The 15654-nt window shown below is 45.1% G+C and overlaps 1 protein-coding gene across 2 annotated transcripts in view; it reads right to left on the bottom strand.

Moving 5' to 3' along the window:
• The window catches only part of LPAR3 (lysophosphatidic acid receptor 3), a 36845-nt gene extending 31510 nt beyond the window's left edge, over nt 1-5335 (bottom strand). For both annotated transcript variants that reach the window (XR_005774263.1, XM_040407928.1), the window contains exon 1: nt 5119-5335. The gene's annotated coding sequence lies outside the window, so the exon portion shown is untranslated. The remainder of the gene's footprint in view (nt 1-5118) is intronic.
• Between the last annotated feature and the right edge of the window lie 10319 nt (nt 5336-15654).

Genomic DNA, 15654 nt, shown 5'->3' with positions numbered 1-15654 from the left:
TGCACCCAGTATAACCATTAGGGGTGAGCGAATCGTGCTTCAGATCCAAGATCCAAAGTTAATTCGTACCAAAACTTAAATTTAATGCTGTACATAAAATGTATGTGTTTCGCGGAGGCAAAAGTCCAAAGTCACACAAGACTTCGGTGCATAACTTCGGGCTTCGATTCTACGACTTTAAAAACATTTTAAAACAGGAATCCAAAGTTGACTTTGGTACAAGCTGGTACCTCGGATTCCTGTTCTAAAATGTTTTTAAAGTCGTAGAATCGAAGCCTGAAGTTATTCACCGAAGTCTTGTGTGACTTTGGACTTAACGAATTTAGCCTCCATGAAACACATACATTTTAATGCTGTACGGAGACATCTTCATTAAAACCAAGTTTTGGAACGAATCAACTTAGCATCTTGGATTCGAAGCTCGATTCGCTTACCCCTTATAACCATGTATGGATGGCACAGTCAGGGTTAACAGTCCTGGCTCAGCCCTTGCTGAACAACTACAGTATCTCCTGGCCTCCCCCTCCCCCCATACATATACATGGTCGACCAATCACGCACATGTTCTGAATGGGGAGAGAGGACTTAGCTGATGCCAGATACTGACAGCATCTTCCTGAGAACAAACAATGGGGCAGGTTGAAATCCAGCTGTAGGGGCAGAGTCAGGCTGATGGCAGAATCTGCGCTAATGCTAGGATGAATATAGTGAACACTCTCCAAAAAGACCACCTCTTTGAGAAGACCCCCCTTATTATCCAGAGATCTCCTGTTCCACCCTATCTTATGCATATTGACCACCTTCCGACAAAACAATTTTTTTTATAAATTGTCATCAGTTTAGCAGGATATTGGGTCAGATTTCCTGACTATATCCCATACACTGGCTAGAGGTATTATACCATGCAGTGTGTTTATACTGGTGAATAACGGTCATGTGTTTAGAGTCAATGGGGGTCATTTAGTATCAACCCAACATCGGTTTTTGGTGTAAATAAAGTTGTATAACCCCGTTTTGCGACTTTCTAAATATGACAATATTTTGTTGAATGAGCGTTTTTAAGCTGTTCTCACCACTAGGGAGTGGCAGGGACCAGACCTGGGCTGACCAATCGGCCCCGGAACATTGACAAACAATGACTTCATTTCCAGGTGTAAAAGTAGTTAGAAAAACGACTCCACTCAGGGAGTGGGTGGACAGTTTCACTCCAGGTGCAAGGACTGTTGGTGGATGCGTCTAATTTATGCAACGGTGCACGCCTCGTTATAAATTATGCAGATCCTCCGGATTTGCAGGGGCTATCAAAGACAGGCGTAAAATGATGGTCTTTGATAAATGACCTCCCACCCCCACAGAATCCTGCAAACCAGTGATTGCCAACACAGTCCACTCATTTATCAGCAAGGTTAAGACCTGACCGCCGATCTCGTCTAGGTCATTGCTATCTAACTGAACCCCAAAGGCACGGGATGATTTCCCCCATGATCTAAACTTTTAATGGCCCCCATAGCATCACACAAGCCCTTTGGTGGTCCAGGGGTTTTCCAGGTCATCTTAATCATACACAATACACCTGTAGGAGAATGTTTGTAAGAATAGTTACCGTTCCGAAGTTGGGTGGACCAAACTCCTGGGAACCCAGTCATGAAGGTCTCCACTTCTTAAAATCTAGCTTCCACTAACGTCTTGATCTTCATCAGGTTAGTCCCCGTTCACAGCTACGTTTGAAATCTTGTAACCTGATCCGGCTGAAGATAAGGCTACCGGAGCTCACCGTATCCGGCATTACCAGATACAACCGTGTGCTGCCGGATCCCCATTGACATATATGTCGGGAATCGGCCGGACCAAAACCACAACATTTTTTTGTTTAGTCGACTCCAGGCATATTTGCCGGGGAGCAGGCATTACACTATCATATATGTGGAGAGATCCTAAATGCAACTGTGAACAAGGCCTTACCAGACCAGGACTTTACGTCTCCCTGACGCATGCGCAGATGAGGTGGGTTCAGGAGTTTGTGCATGGGAAAAGGTATAGTTCTGGCCCCATCCATAGCGGAGGTGACATCCCATCCAAATCCCAGGCTGGAAACCTGATAAAGGACGCGGCATCGTCAGAAGCTGGATTTTCAGACCAGAACAGTATGTTTATTACAAACCTTCTACTACAGGTGTTTTCTGTGTAACTAAGGCTACATGCACACGACCGTATGTGTTTTGCGGTCCGCAAAAAATAACACGGATGACATCTGTATGCCATCCGTTTTTTTTTTTGCAGATCCATTGTAACAATGCCTAAAATGGACATTGTTGCGAGGCTATGGAACGGACATACTGATGCGGACAGCACACGGTGAGCTGTCCACATTTTTTGCAGACCCATTGAAATGAATGGGTCCGCATCCTATCCGCAAAAAAAACTGAGCGGACACAGAAACAAAATATGAGGCCTAAGGAGACTTTTCAGGAACCACCGGGTCCCATAAAACCTCTTTGGGTTGTCCCATCTGGACAACTCTTTATTGAAAAGAGGACCAACTAGCGATCAGCTGGTTAAAGCAGATCCATCAGTGATCAACTATTATCCCTGGGGAGGCTACTGGTGACTATTCATTTCTCTTGTAGTGGCCACTGCTGGAGAAAGATGGTATTACATGACACCCATTCAGATGAAGTCCTCCAGAGCAGCCAGTCTCCACTAAGGCTGACAGAGGAACGTCTCAAGCTTGAGGCAAAATAATGGAACCACCTCATTAAGGTATTAAAGGCTTAATTTGTCCATTTCTGGGCTGTATCTGTTTTCTGACATCAGTTTTCCTCCATTACAGCTCACACGGAGGAAGCCACCAAGCTTTTCAATACGTCTGATGGACATATTGCTTCTTTCCTAAAAACAGACGTAACTAAAGATCTCCTGGAAAAATAAATAAAAAACAAGAAACATATGGACTAGGAATTCCCTTAATTGTGCATATAAGTGACCCTCTCTCCATGAAAGCTCTTAGGCCACCACTACCCTATATAGATCTATAGATCTCACACAAGTCTCAACAGATCACTCCTTATGAGCCTCCTCTTCAACTCTTTCTGGTTGTGAATACTGTACTTTCAGATTCATGTAATAAGGGGCCGAAGCACCTCCATAGTAGTGCCAAAGAGGACCACTGGCCCCCAAACTCCAAGGCCCGAGGAGTCAATGGCAAAGCAGCATCAAATGAGATGTGAGATAAGCTGGGGTGTGTTATATATACTGGGGGGTATATATATATATATATATATATATATATATATATATTATATTTAAAGGGGTTATCCGAGAGTGTAAAAATGTCCCCCGCCTGGCAGGCGGAGACAGGGACGAGCCTCCCTAGCATCGTCTATGTAACTAGCAGGGTGGGAGGAGCTATAAACTAGCTAGGTGGTGATAGCGGTGGTGATAGGGGAGTGTCTATGTAAATAATTGGGTGGGAGGAGCTATAAACTAGCTGGATATTGTTAGGGGCAATGATAGGGAAGCATCTATGTAACTAGCTGGGTGGGAGGAGCTATAAGTCAGCTGGATGTTAGGGGCGGGGCTGGAGCTGTGGCAGAGGAAGGAGAAGTGCATCATGGGTTTGGTTGGATGCAGCATGGTTTACATGGTGAAAATGGGTCAGGAGAGTCCAAATCGAAAAAGAAGAAGCCTGGGAAAGAGGTACATGAAGTAAGCAACTACATGGGGTATGGCTTACCTAGGAAAGCAGGTAAAGGGGTGTGGCTTAAGATGAAACAATGTATGCTGCCAAAACTGTGCTAAAATTCAGGCCTAAAGTATGCCACAACCCATAGGTGGTGTAAAGTTTGACAATAGTGCCTACCAATGCACCAAATTTATCAGGCAAGTTTATGCTGTCTAAATATTACACAGGGTTAGTAAATCTGCCCCGTCATTCCATGTGAGGCCAAACAGTGTTCGTACCATGTGCAGCGATGCCTTTTTTGACGAATTCCCCGATCTGATTTGCCTTGGCAGCAGCCGCCTGACACTGGTTGCTACAATTCAGTTTGCTGCCCATTCATTTCCCCAAATCAATTTCCATGCCAATTTTACCTATTTTTTCCCCTTTAGGGTGTAATGGTGACATCTGATTTCCCTTCTCACATGCACAACCTTACATTTATGGATGTTAAACCTCATTTTAGGGTCAGCAGGGGCCCATTTACCAAAAAATTGAATTTCTGTAAAAAGTCAGTCAGATAAAGGTGCGGTAAATTTATCAAGTCTCTTAATAAAGTCGTATCCTCTGATGTCCGTGCCCCAGCCTAGATTTCAGTTATATTTCATGCCAGTGTCTGGTCCCGGTGACCACACAACCTTCCACCTAAGCTCCGCCCATATGTATACTTTTTTTAAAGGGTAGACAGACAAAAAGTTGCAAAACTTGCGGCCATTTGCAAAAACAATTGCAATGTTTGTACGCCAATTTTTTTGGGTAAATGACCGCCCCATCAACTTTTGCAAGGAAGCAACCGGTCTAGAGCAGCATTCTTCCTGGGAGGATAATCCTGACGTGCCGTCACTGTAGATATGTGTGACAGTGACATTAATAAGATCTGTAAATCATTCAGCTCTTGATATATTAGTCAAATTCTCATTCAGATGGGATGTCTCAGACGGCTCTTGTCGAATTTATCATCCACCTATAGGAGAAGTAGTCATCTGGACAAATTGCTCATTCTCTAGAGGTGGCTGCTGTTTTTACTGCACAAATCGCACCAAAAACCACAAAAGTGCAGAAAAACATCACAAAATATATCAAGATTACTTGAACCCCCACCAACACCACCACAGATTTTCTCCAAAGCTTTGGTTCATTGACCTGGGAACATTACATAAGTGGACACCACCTGCTAGATCTACGAAGGAGCTTGGTGATTCATTGGTGTCCTCCACCAGCACCTTCCGCTTGCCAACTTATTTTGGCTTCCATGCCACCCCAAAATTCTTAGAGAGTCCATCAGATAATGCGCATGTGGAAGCCCGATAACTGAGAGTCATGCAACATCATGGTCATTACTTCCTATGAAAGTTTAGGATGGGAACCTGCACCCGGTCTGACGCTCTCGAGTTACTCACCGCTGGGTTGGTCTCTGAAGTCAGATGCCCTGTTGGTCTTTGCCGGTGTCCAGTACAGGTAGATGCAGCGGTAGCATCTGGTCCATCAGATAAGGAGCCCTGGGCATGGTGCTGGATGGACACAGTCAAGATCCCGCCTGTGTGAGAAGCAGATTGCAGTCTCGTGGTGTGGGGAGAGATGCTGGTTAGGACTTGCAGGCAGTCTGCATGCTTTCTGCTTGTCCCACCCCACGCAAGGAAGAGCATTCCGCTCCCTCCCAGATTAACTCATCATAGGCTATGTGTAACACACGCTCAGCCCTATAAATCACCAGGGGCACCTGCAAAATATACTGTGCACCCACATAGGCATTGCAGTGCAGTTATCCTGGATCGGCTCCGTACACCTCAATACATGCAGTGTCACAGGACGGTGGCATTTAGGGCTCAGGCTTTGTATGGCACCTATAGAAATCTATGGGCCTTTACAGTAAGGATATAGCCACGCGGTCAGGTTTCTGCATGCAGTTTTGGAAAGAGTCATACCCGTCCTTTATACATTCTCTCGTTTTATGACCCACTCCTGATTTCAGCTCCCAAAACGGAATGCAGAAACCTGACCCTGTGGCCGTAGCCTAATTTGTTATTGCATTGCATGCTATATTATGGAGATGTTCTCCACCCGAAGCTCTGCTTCTAGGGGGGAGTATCTGTACGAGTGCCGCCACTATACAGAGTGCCGCCACTATACAGAACCTGTAGGGAATCGTGTACAGGAGACTGGCTCCATGCATATGAGTCTGTCAGATTAAGGCCTCATGCACACGACCGTATTTTTGGTCCATATCCGATCTACACTTTATGCGGATCACACGTGGACCCATTAATTTCTACGGAGCCGGCCAAAAACGAGGACAGCCCATGGATGTCAGCCACGTACTGTCCACACCCAGGCCACAAATTTTGGAATATGTCCTATTCTTGTCTGCAAAACAGCATTTTTTTTTTAACGGAGCCCATGAATATTGCAGGTTGCACATGGACCACATCCGTATCTAGCAGATCTGCGGTTTGCGATCTGTGAATTCTCCCTAATTTTAGAGGTGCTTTCACACGCAGCAAATTGAGTTGCAGAAAGTTTCTGCGACTGAAAATCAGTTCCATTTATTTCAATGGGGCTTACGGAAATCCATGTGCTTCCCGCCAAAACAACCCCATTCAAATGATCGATTCCAGTCGCAGAAATTTTCTGCGACAAAAATCACGGCAAGTGACCTCCCCTGCTCAGAGTTGGTCAAGGCGAGTTTCTATGCCGCTGCCTCACCAGAGTTGCAATTTTCAGATGGAAGCTCAGCTCTGGAGCACTTACTGCTGCTCTAACAAGTGAAATACCGTACAGAGTAAATGAAGTGGAACATTCGAGGGCACATAAAAAAATATATTATTATCTTCTGAACACCTTGCCATTGGTCTGTTCTCCTGTGAGGGCCCATGCACATGATCGTTGTTGTTTTGTGGTCCGCAAAACACGGATACTGGCTGCGTGCATTCCGCGAAACAGAACGGCTGGCCCCTAATAGAACAGTTCCGAAATGCGGAAAAACAACAGGACATTTGCGGATTTTTTTTTTTTGCGGAATGGAAATACAGACTTACGGAAATGAAATGCAAACGGAGTAACTTCCGTTTTGTTTTGCGGGGGCGCAAATCATTCCTGTACATGAGCCCTAAATGAGTGCATTAAGGGAAGGAGTCTGACAATGAAATAAATAGGAATGCACCCATACACATTAGTAGAGCAATTCAATGGACTCCTCCGGTTCCATTCATTTTAATGGACGCTACGACCAAGGAAATTTTACGTTTTAATAACGCACCTTGAGGTGTGCGGTAGAGGTGCACTAGAAGGCAAATAACCGGAGACGCGTCTTCCTAGATCACATGATGCTGTAGTTTATACATTGCAGTATTCACTGTTGTATAGGAACATTATATTGTCTCTTCTGCTCCATTATATTATTCTGTGCGCTGCCTTCCTTTACGTCCTGCATTCTAAACATTGTATTAACTTCATGACCCGGAGAATCGCCTGCAGTATCTCCAGTTTAGTTACAATGTATACAATAGAATATTTAGCACCAGTCTAATGTATACACGGCCGCCCCCCCCCGCCCTGCTCCTATCTACAGGGAATACGCTGAGAACAGGCATTCACCAGTGAATACAACAAAATGCAGAACAATGCAGGACTACAACCCCCAACCGCCTAGGATATGATCCACTAAAATCTGCTGCGATGTGGTATTAGCTCTTGGCTACATTGTATCGATCTCTCACCATCTTTGATTCATTAGGGCTCATTCATATCAGCGCTAAGAGCAAAAATAATGGCAGCGCCCAATCCGTCCTAGACTAGAACAGCGTCCATCAGAACGTCGAAAGGAACATACTGTTGCAGACAGCAGACAATATGCCGTCCAAAGAAACGAATGGGTCAGCAGAAATGTGGACTGAAAATACGGTCGCGTGAATGAGGCCTTTGTCTGGAGTTTATTTGCCACTATAAAAACACCATAGAAAAACTTACTTTTTTTTCCCCATGCCACATGGTTATGGAAAAATGTACCTGTAAAAAAAAGCAACTGACCTTTTTTTTTGCCATCTGCTGTTTTTGTGACTTTTTTTCCTGCTAATTTTGCACTCAGCGTGTCCCTTATAGAGAAGGTAATGTCAAAATGCCTGAGAAAAAATGCCAAGAGCTCCAGCATGCTGCCTTTTTTAAAAGAAGCTAAAGACAAAAACACCACCTAAAGATCAAAAATGGAAGTAACAAAAAAATAAAAAAATAAAAATTGTCCTGCTTTTTTATATTTCCCAGACCTTCAACTAACATCCGGACAGGGACGGACTGGGAACTTAAAGTGGCCCTGGAACAAATACTAAAAGTGGCCCTGGAACAAATACTAAAAGTGGCCCCGTTTTGTAGTCGGGTCTAAATTGATGGAAGGCAGGGCCAGCAATACCATATTGTGGCACATTATACCGCCCCAACAGAGCCAAATACCACAGCACTAAATACATCCCCAAAAACTTCCACTGGACGGCCGTGAGGGGGGCCCAGGCGGCCCTCCAGGAAATTTCCCTGTAAGGTCTATGGCCAATCTGCCCCTGCATCTGGACCCGGTGATTTTCCAGCAAAAAACGCTACAAAACACACCAGTGCTAAAGGCAAAAAAAAAAACAGACACAAAAGGGCAGAAAAACACAAAAAAAAACAAACAAACCTATTTTAAAAAATGATACTAATTAGAGAAAACTTGTCTACCCTACATTTCCTATTTCCCACATATCTGGAGTTGTTGTGTTTACAGTAGAAAGGCAAAAAAAAACAAAACATGAAACCGGCAAAAGTACAGAAAACCTCCACAAAGTACTTACCTATGTGTGTTTTCAGCCCAAGGGCTCATGCACACGACCGTTGGCTGTTTTGTGGTCTGCAAAATGCAGATCCGCAAAACACAGATACCGGCCGTGTGCATTCTGCATTTTTTGGAATGGCCAGCCCCTAATAGAACAGTCCTATGCTTGTCTGTAATGCGGACAATAACAGGACAGGTTCTATTTTTCTGCAGAACGGTCATGCAAACATATGGACACTGAATGCACACGGAGTCATTTCTGGTTTTTTTTTTGCGGCCCTGTTTAAGTGAATGTTTCCGCATATGGGGTGAAAAAAAACAACTGAATGGACGCGGAAAAAAGAAAATACGGTCGTGTTCATGAGCCCTAATACGGCTGCCAATCATTAGTGCTACAAATCGTAGCCCTAAGGCCTCATGCACACGACCGTATGTATTTTGCGGTCCGCAAAATACGAACCCGCAAACAACACGGATGACGTCCGTGTGCATTCCGTATTTTGCGGGAACGGAACAGCTGGCTACTAATAGAACAGTCCTATCCTTGTCCGTAATGCGGACAATAGTAGGACATGTTCTATTTTTTTTTGCGGAACGGAAATACGGACATATGGAAACGGAATGCACACGGAGTAACTTCTGTTTTGTTTTTTTGCGGACCCATTGAAATAAATAGTTCCTCATATGGTCCGCAAAAAAAAACCCGGAACGGACACGGAAATAAAATACGTTTGTGTGCATGAGGCCTAAGTAGAAGCCTCAGTTCTGCAGGTCATTTTCGGAAGGGGGATGCTTTTCAGTACTTAGAGAGAGGGATATTTATTTTGTTACAGGAAACACTGGCATATCTATCACAAAGGCAGCGTAAGCAACTGCCATGCCAGCCAAGGTGAAAGGGTGCCTGGCACTGCAGTCCTCCAGCTGCGTTCTTTCATGTTAAAATGTGTTTACCTGCAGCCACCACTAGATGGAGCTCAATGCATACAGATTAGCCAGCAGCAACTTCAACACTAACTGTATGTATGCATGCAATTAGCTCCACCTAGTGGGGGAACCAGGTAGTCAAAAATTATGTTCAAAATCAGAAAAAAAAAGTGTTCTCTTAAGCAAATATATTATAAAATGAATCTGCACAGGGCTGTAAACCGAAAAATGGAATGGTGGACAATTACTTGGTGCCTCTGGTTACTGGGTGACTTGGTCTTTCACATACTGGTAATTTTCCTCAAAAATGCATCAGGTAACTGGTAAATTTCCATTCTTCCAGGGAAGTATCACACACAATAATTATCACAAAAAAGTTAGATCGACTTTTCAAAAACTGCCATAGAAATAACACTGTGCGGATGAGACGACGGTTGAAAGTATCAAGGAAAGATCAGATTACTCACCCTGCAGGTCTGTGCACGCCGCCCGTATAACACGATTCTCCAGTTTCCTTTACATCGAGAGTAAAGAAAAAGGATTATTTCCAGGTGAAAGACAGAATAAAACCTTTCACAGCTGGACATTTGCTACAGTTGCATCCAGTCTAGGCAGTCTTCTGCACACATCTCTGCCTGGTTGATAGTTTGCTGTAATGTATCAGCGCAGGTAAATGCAGCAGTTTGGAGTCCAACGTGTGCAGCTTGCAGAGGGCAGTCAAGACTGGATACAATTGTAGCAAACCCTCAGCTGCGAGACGTATTTTAGATCCCTACAGCCTTTGGCATAAACAAGCATGTTTCCATTCACTGATGAAAAGCGGAGATCTTGAAAACGGTGAGGAATTGTGTGGATGTGGCCCAAGGCTACCTGCACACGTTCTGAATTCCGTGCGGTTTTTCTGCGTGCGGAAAAACCACCGCGCAATACAGTACCAGCAGAGTGCATGAGATTAGACACAGCATGTTAGTTGATCTGCAGCAAAACCGCACCAAAAAAAAATGCAAGTAACACATACGGTTTTGTTGCAAATTTGGTGCGGAGGCGCGTAGAAATCCGCACGGAAATCAGTTTTTTGTCTGTAAGCCTGCTCCCTAAGGGTAAGGTTCACAAGTGGCTGAAAGTCCAGCGTAAAAAAACTGCTGCGTTTTTTGCTGCGTTTCCGCATCAAAGACCGGAAGAAAAAAATGCAATAAAAGCGAATGTTTTAAATGCGGTTTTTGTTGCGGAAAACCCATCAGATTTCACCCTCTCTATTGGAAAGGGTGAAATCCGCAAGTGAAATCTACTGTGTAAATTGACACGCTGCCGATTTCCCGCACTTCCGGGTCCGCAATTCCGATCCCCAAAAAATAGAACAGGTCCTATTCTTGTCCGCAATTGTGGACAAGATTAGTCATTTTCTATTAAGTGCCGGAGATGTGCGGTCCACAAAATGCGGAACGCACATTGCCGGTGTTCGTGTTTTGCGGATCCGTGTGAATGGACCCTAAGGCCTCTTTCACACAACCATTTTTTATTTTTCGTTTGCGGGCCGTTTTTTGCGTTCCGTATACGGAACCATTCATTTCAATGGTTCGGCCAAAAAAACAAAATGTACTCCGTATGCATTCCATTTCCGTTTTTCCGTTCCGATGAAAGATAGAACATTATTATTGCCCGCAAATAATTATTGCCCCATTATTATTGGGTCCGCAAAAAAAAACGGAACACAAACGGGATGTACTCCATATGTCTTCCGTATCAGTTCCGTTTTTGCGGAAACATCCATAGAAAAAATTGGGCTGGGCATAAAATTTTCAATGTAATTACTCTATACTGTATATGCCATACGGAATAACAAAACGGAAACACAATGGAAACAAAAAATGGAACAGCGGATCCGTGAAAAACGGACCGCAAAATACTGAAAAAGCCTTGTTCACACGACCGTATGGCTTTTTCAGTGTTTTGCGGTCCGTTTTTCACTGATCCGTTGTTCCGTTTCCGTTGTGTTTCCGTTCTGTTTTTCCGTATGGCGTATACAGTAACTACATAGAAAAAGTTGGGCTGGGCATAACATTTTCAATATATGGTTCCGCAAAAATGGAACGGATACGGAAGACATATGGATGCATTTCCGTATGTGTTCCGTTTTTTTTGCGGACCCATTGACTTGGAACACGGCCGTGAGCGGTCCGTGGTAACCCGGCCGGGATTCCTGCTGACAGCAGGAGCGCACGGCGTCATTGGTTGCTATGACGCCGTGCGCTTCATGCCGCCACTGCTGTACAGTTATACACTCGTATGATCTATACGAGTGCATTACTGTAGTGCAGCGGCGGAATGAAGCGCACGGCGTCATAGCAACCAATGACGCCGTGCGCTCCTGCTGTCAGCAGGAATCCCGGCCGGGTTACCACGGACCGCTCACGGCCGTGTTCCAAGGCCTTGTGCATTCAGCCTTAGGCCTCCTGCACACGGCCATTTTTCCCCCCCCGTTTACTGGCCGTTTTTTGCGTTCCGTATACGGTCTGTATACGGAACCATTCATTTCAATGGTTCCGCAAAAAAAAAACGGAATGTACTCCGTATGCATTCCGTTTCCGTATTTCCGTTTTCCGTTCTAACATAGAACATGTTCTATTATTGCCCGCAAATCACGTTCCGTGGCTCCATTCAAGTCAATGGGTCCGCAAAAAAAACGGAACACATACGGAAATGCATCCATATGTCTTTCGTTTCCGTTCCGTTTTTTGCTGAACCATCTATTGAAAATGTTATGCCCAGCCCAATTTTATCTATGTAATTACTGCATACTGTATATGCCATACGGAAAAACGGAATGGAAACGGAAACACAACGGAAACAAAAAACGGAGCAACGGATCCGTGAAAAACGGAGCGCAAAACACTGAAAAAGCCATACGGTCGTGTGCAATAGGCCTTAAATGGAGCCACGGAACGTGATTTGCGGACAATAATAGGACAAGACTCAAAATGTAGTGGAACGGAAATGCGGACATACGGAAACGGAATGCTCACGGAGTACATTCCGTTTTTTTGGCGGACCCATAGAAATGAATGGTTCCGTATACGGAACTTTAAAAAAAAGGCCCGTATATGGAACGCAAAAAACGTTTGTGTAAACAAGCCCTTAATTGCAGTAATGATTCAATTTTCAGAGAGAAAGGAAATGCACATAAAACGATTTGGATCTGGTTACGGATTATTGGGTAACGCACCGTTCTGCGTAATTCCCAGGCTCTCACCTACAGGAAAGACTCTGGAGGGCTTCATGTACAGAGGTGCAAGGAGGGGGTCCGTCACAACCACCAAGCCTCCAGAGCAATGGCTCCAGCACAGATTGCCCTAAATCCAAAGATATATTGACGACCGCCAACAGAATGAGACCGCTGCGGAAATGACCGCATTGATTGTCTGTGGAGCGGCAATTCTGCTCCTGAACACCGACGAGCGGCTCCAAATTAGATTTCTGTGATGTTAAAAGGCTCAATCTATTGTGAAAGGCAGGAGGTTGTAGCATCTGGAGCTCCGCTCCTCAGAAGGGAGCTGCGCCGCCCGTGCAGTCTTAGGCCTCTTGCACACGACCGTATGTCTTTTTCAGTATTTTGTGGTCCGCAAAAAACGGATCTGCAACAAATTGCGCCATTGCATCCAAAATTGAAAAAAATTTAATAAATAAAAATGCTGCCTGGCACAAATTAAACATTACTGCTGTTCGAAAACTGGTGTAAATTCCCCGGACTTCCGGTCCCCACTTGAAAACTTGCTGCACCGACGGGGCCGCGTGCTCCACTGCAACCAATGACTCGCCTCAGAGGCGATGTGTCCTCAAGTGGCAGATGACATGCCGCTTGAGGGTTAATGTGCGGGGATTCTGAGGACGGTCCAGGACCCAGAACGGAGATTTAGGGAGCAGGCAAGTATAGTTCTCTTCACAGGTCCCACTGGGGGAAGTGGGGAATTAAAAAAATAAAAATAAAAATCCTGGATAACCCCTTTAAGGGCTCATGCACAGATTGCAGCCCCCAATGCATGGGCACCAACTGCGTGGCTGGCGCAGATAGATGCAGACCCATTTGACTTGAATGGTTCAGTGATCCATCCACACCGCAAAAATAATAGAACAAGTTTCTTGCACAATCAAGTGAATGGGTCCGTAAAACGGAATTCTTAGGTTACCCCGAACCTTGTGCGCCAAACTTGAAAACAGAAGTTCGCTCAGCACTAGTTGCCAACGATCCTGAATTTGCTGGTAGTGTCCCAAATTTTAAGAGGCAATCCTGGCAAATTTGGCTGGTCCCGGTCCATAAATGGGTAGGACTTATGTAAGTCCCACCGATAAGTGGGTGCTACCGGATTGGTTTAGGCCCTGCCTGGGCGGGGATTAAATGTCCCAAATTTACCAGTGGTAAGTATGGATTTCAACCTTACTCTCAAGGTTAGGCCTCATGCACACGAATGTATTTTCATTCCGGGTCCGTTCCGTGTTTTTTTTGTGTGGACCGTATATGGAACCATTCATTTCAAAGGGTCGGCAAAAAACAGAAGGTACTCCATGTGTATTCCGTTTCAGTAAGTCCATATTTCCGTTCCGCCCAAAAATTGTCCTATTGTCCTATTATTGTTGTGGATAGGACAGTTCTATTAGGGGCCAGCTGTTCCGTTCCGCAAAATACGGAATGCACAAGTATGTCATCCATGTTTTTTGTGGACCGCAAAATACATCCGGTTGTGTGCATGAGGCCTTAAAGGGAACCTGTCACCAGTTTTATGGTGTCCTAACTAAGGGCAACATAAATAAGTGACCGATTCTCTTAGCACAATGCTGGGTCACTTTCTTTAATTGACCCAGTCAATCTGCCAACATCTTGTATTGAAAAGCTCCAGCTGATAATGATGAGTCCTGAATATTCATGAGCTCCTGACTCTCCCCGCCCACCTGCTGCTGATTGACAGTATGTTTCCATATGAACCAGCAGCAGGTGGGCAGGGGAGTGGCTATAGCTCTGAATTAAATATACGCTGGACTCACTGACATCACGCTGGACTCAAATCAGCTCATTAGCATGCGGCATCTTTGTGTGTATATTATGAGATAACCATCTGTCACACCAGTAAGTGACTACATCTAAGGCACTTTTAGTTAGATTATAATCAAATATCCACATGACAGGTTCCCTTTAACGACCTCCTTAGTGCCATAATCACCGTAGGCGCCATCGTGGTGGACTCCGTTTTATGGAGGGCGCATGACATCGCATGGCTACGTGGAAGCGATACTAAATCACCATCTCCCCCCCCCCCCCCCCCCCCCCACCGCCCAAAGTAATTACTGGAAGAGTATTTACAAAAAAAGAAATAAAGTTAAAACGCCAGCAAAAGCGAGCGCCGGCCAGCAAAGCAGAATCAGGAGCCGATTCCGATCTGAAGTAAATAAGACGAGAACTAAAAGCTTTGTGGTTTGACAGCGTCCATCAGATGATGTGGCGGTTTTACCAAACCTGCTTAATGTGCAATACACGTGTAAGACACGGCAATAACGATCCGTTATCATCTGCAGGTTTATAATGGATCTGTCTATAGGCCGCTCCTCATGGATGTCAGGGAGACTATTAAATATTCATCGATGCTTGGCGCGGGGCCCAGAGGCCGATCTAAGTGGTTATGTGTCCATCTGCTGCTAAATTGGAGCCCTGACGTCCATTCATGGTCAATAGGTTAACGAGACAGACAGCAGCCCGGTCTGACCGAGGTCCTGGTCCGCACGCGCCTCATCAATACGTTAAACTGATATATAAATGAAAATCAATTAGGCCGGAAACTCCTGGGCACACAGAGCGAGATACCGAAGGTACGGATCTAGAAGACTCCCCGCGTACAGGCTTCTAAAGCACGATTATCCTCGGGCATAAAAGGAAACCTGTCTGCTACAGCTTGTTGCACGCTTACGTTTGCCGTTCCGGCCGGGAACAGCCTGCTGGATACCGCATTGCTGGAATGTCGTCTGGCCCATTAACTATAATAGGATTTGGCGGTGATGCCGCCAAGAAACGGTCGGACGAATACCACTTTTTGTCCAGCCGATTCGCAGCACAGCCTGGTGGCAGTGTGAAACAGGCCTTCGGGTCCATTCACACATCCGTAGTTGTGGGTCCGCAATTTTGAGGACCCATTCATTTCAATCGGGCCGCAAAAGATGCGGACAGCGC

Source organism: Bufo bufo, chromosome 9 (genome assembly GCF_905171765.1).
Source record: "Bufo bufo chromosome 9, aBufBuf1.1, whole genome shotgun sequence".
Lineage (NCBI taxonomy): Eukaryota > Metazoa > Chordata > Amphibia > Anura > Bufonidae > Bufo > Bufo bufo.
This window is presented reverse-complemented; position numbering and strand designations above follow the sequence as displayed.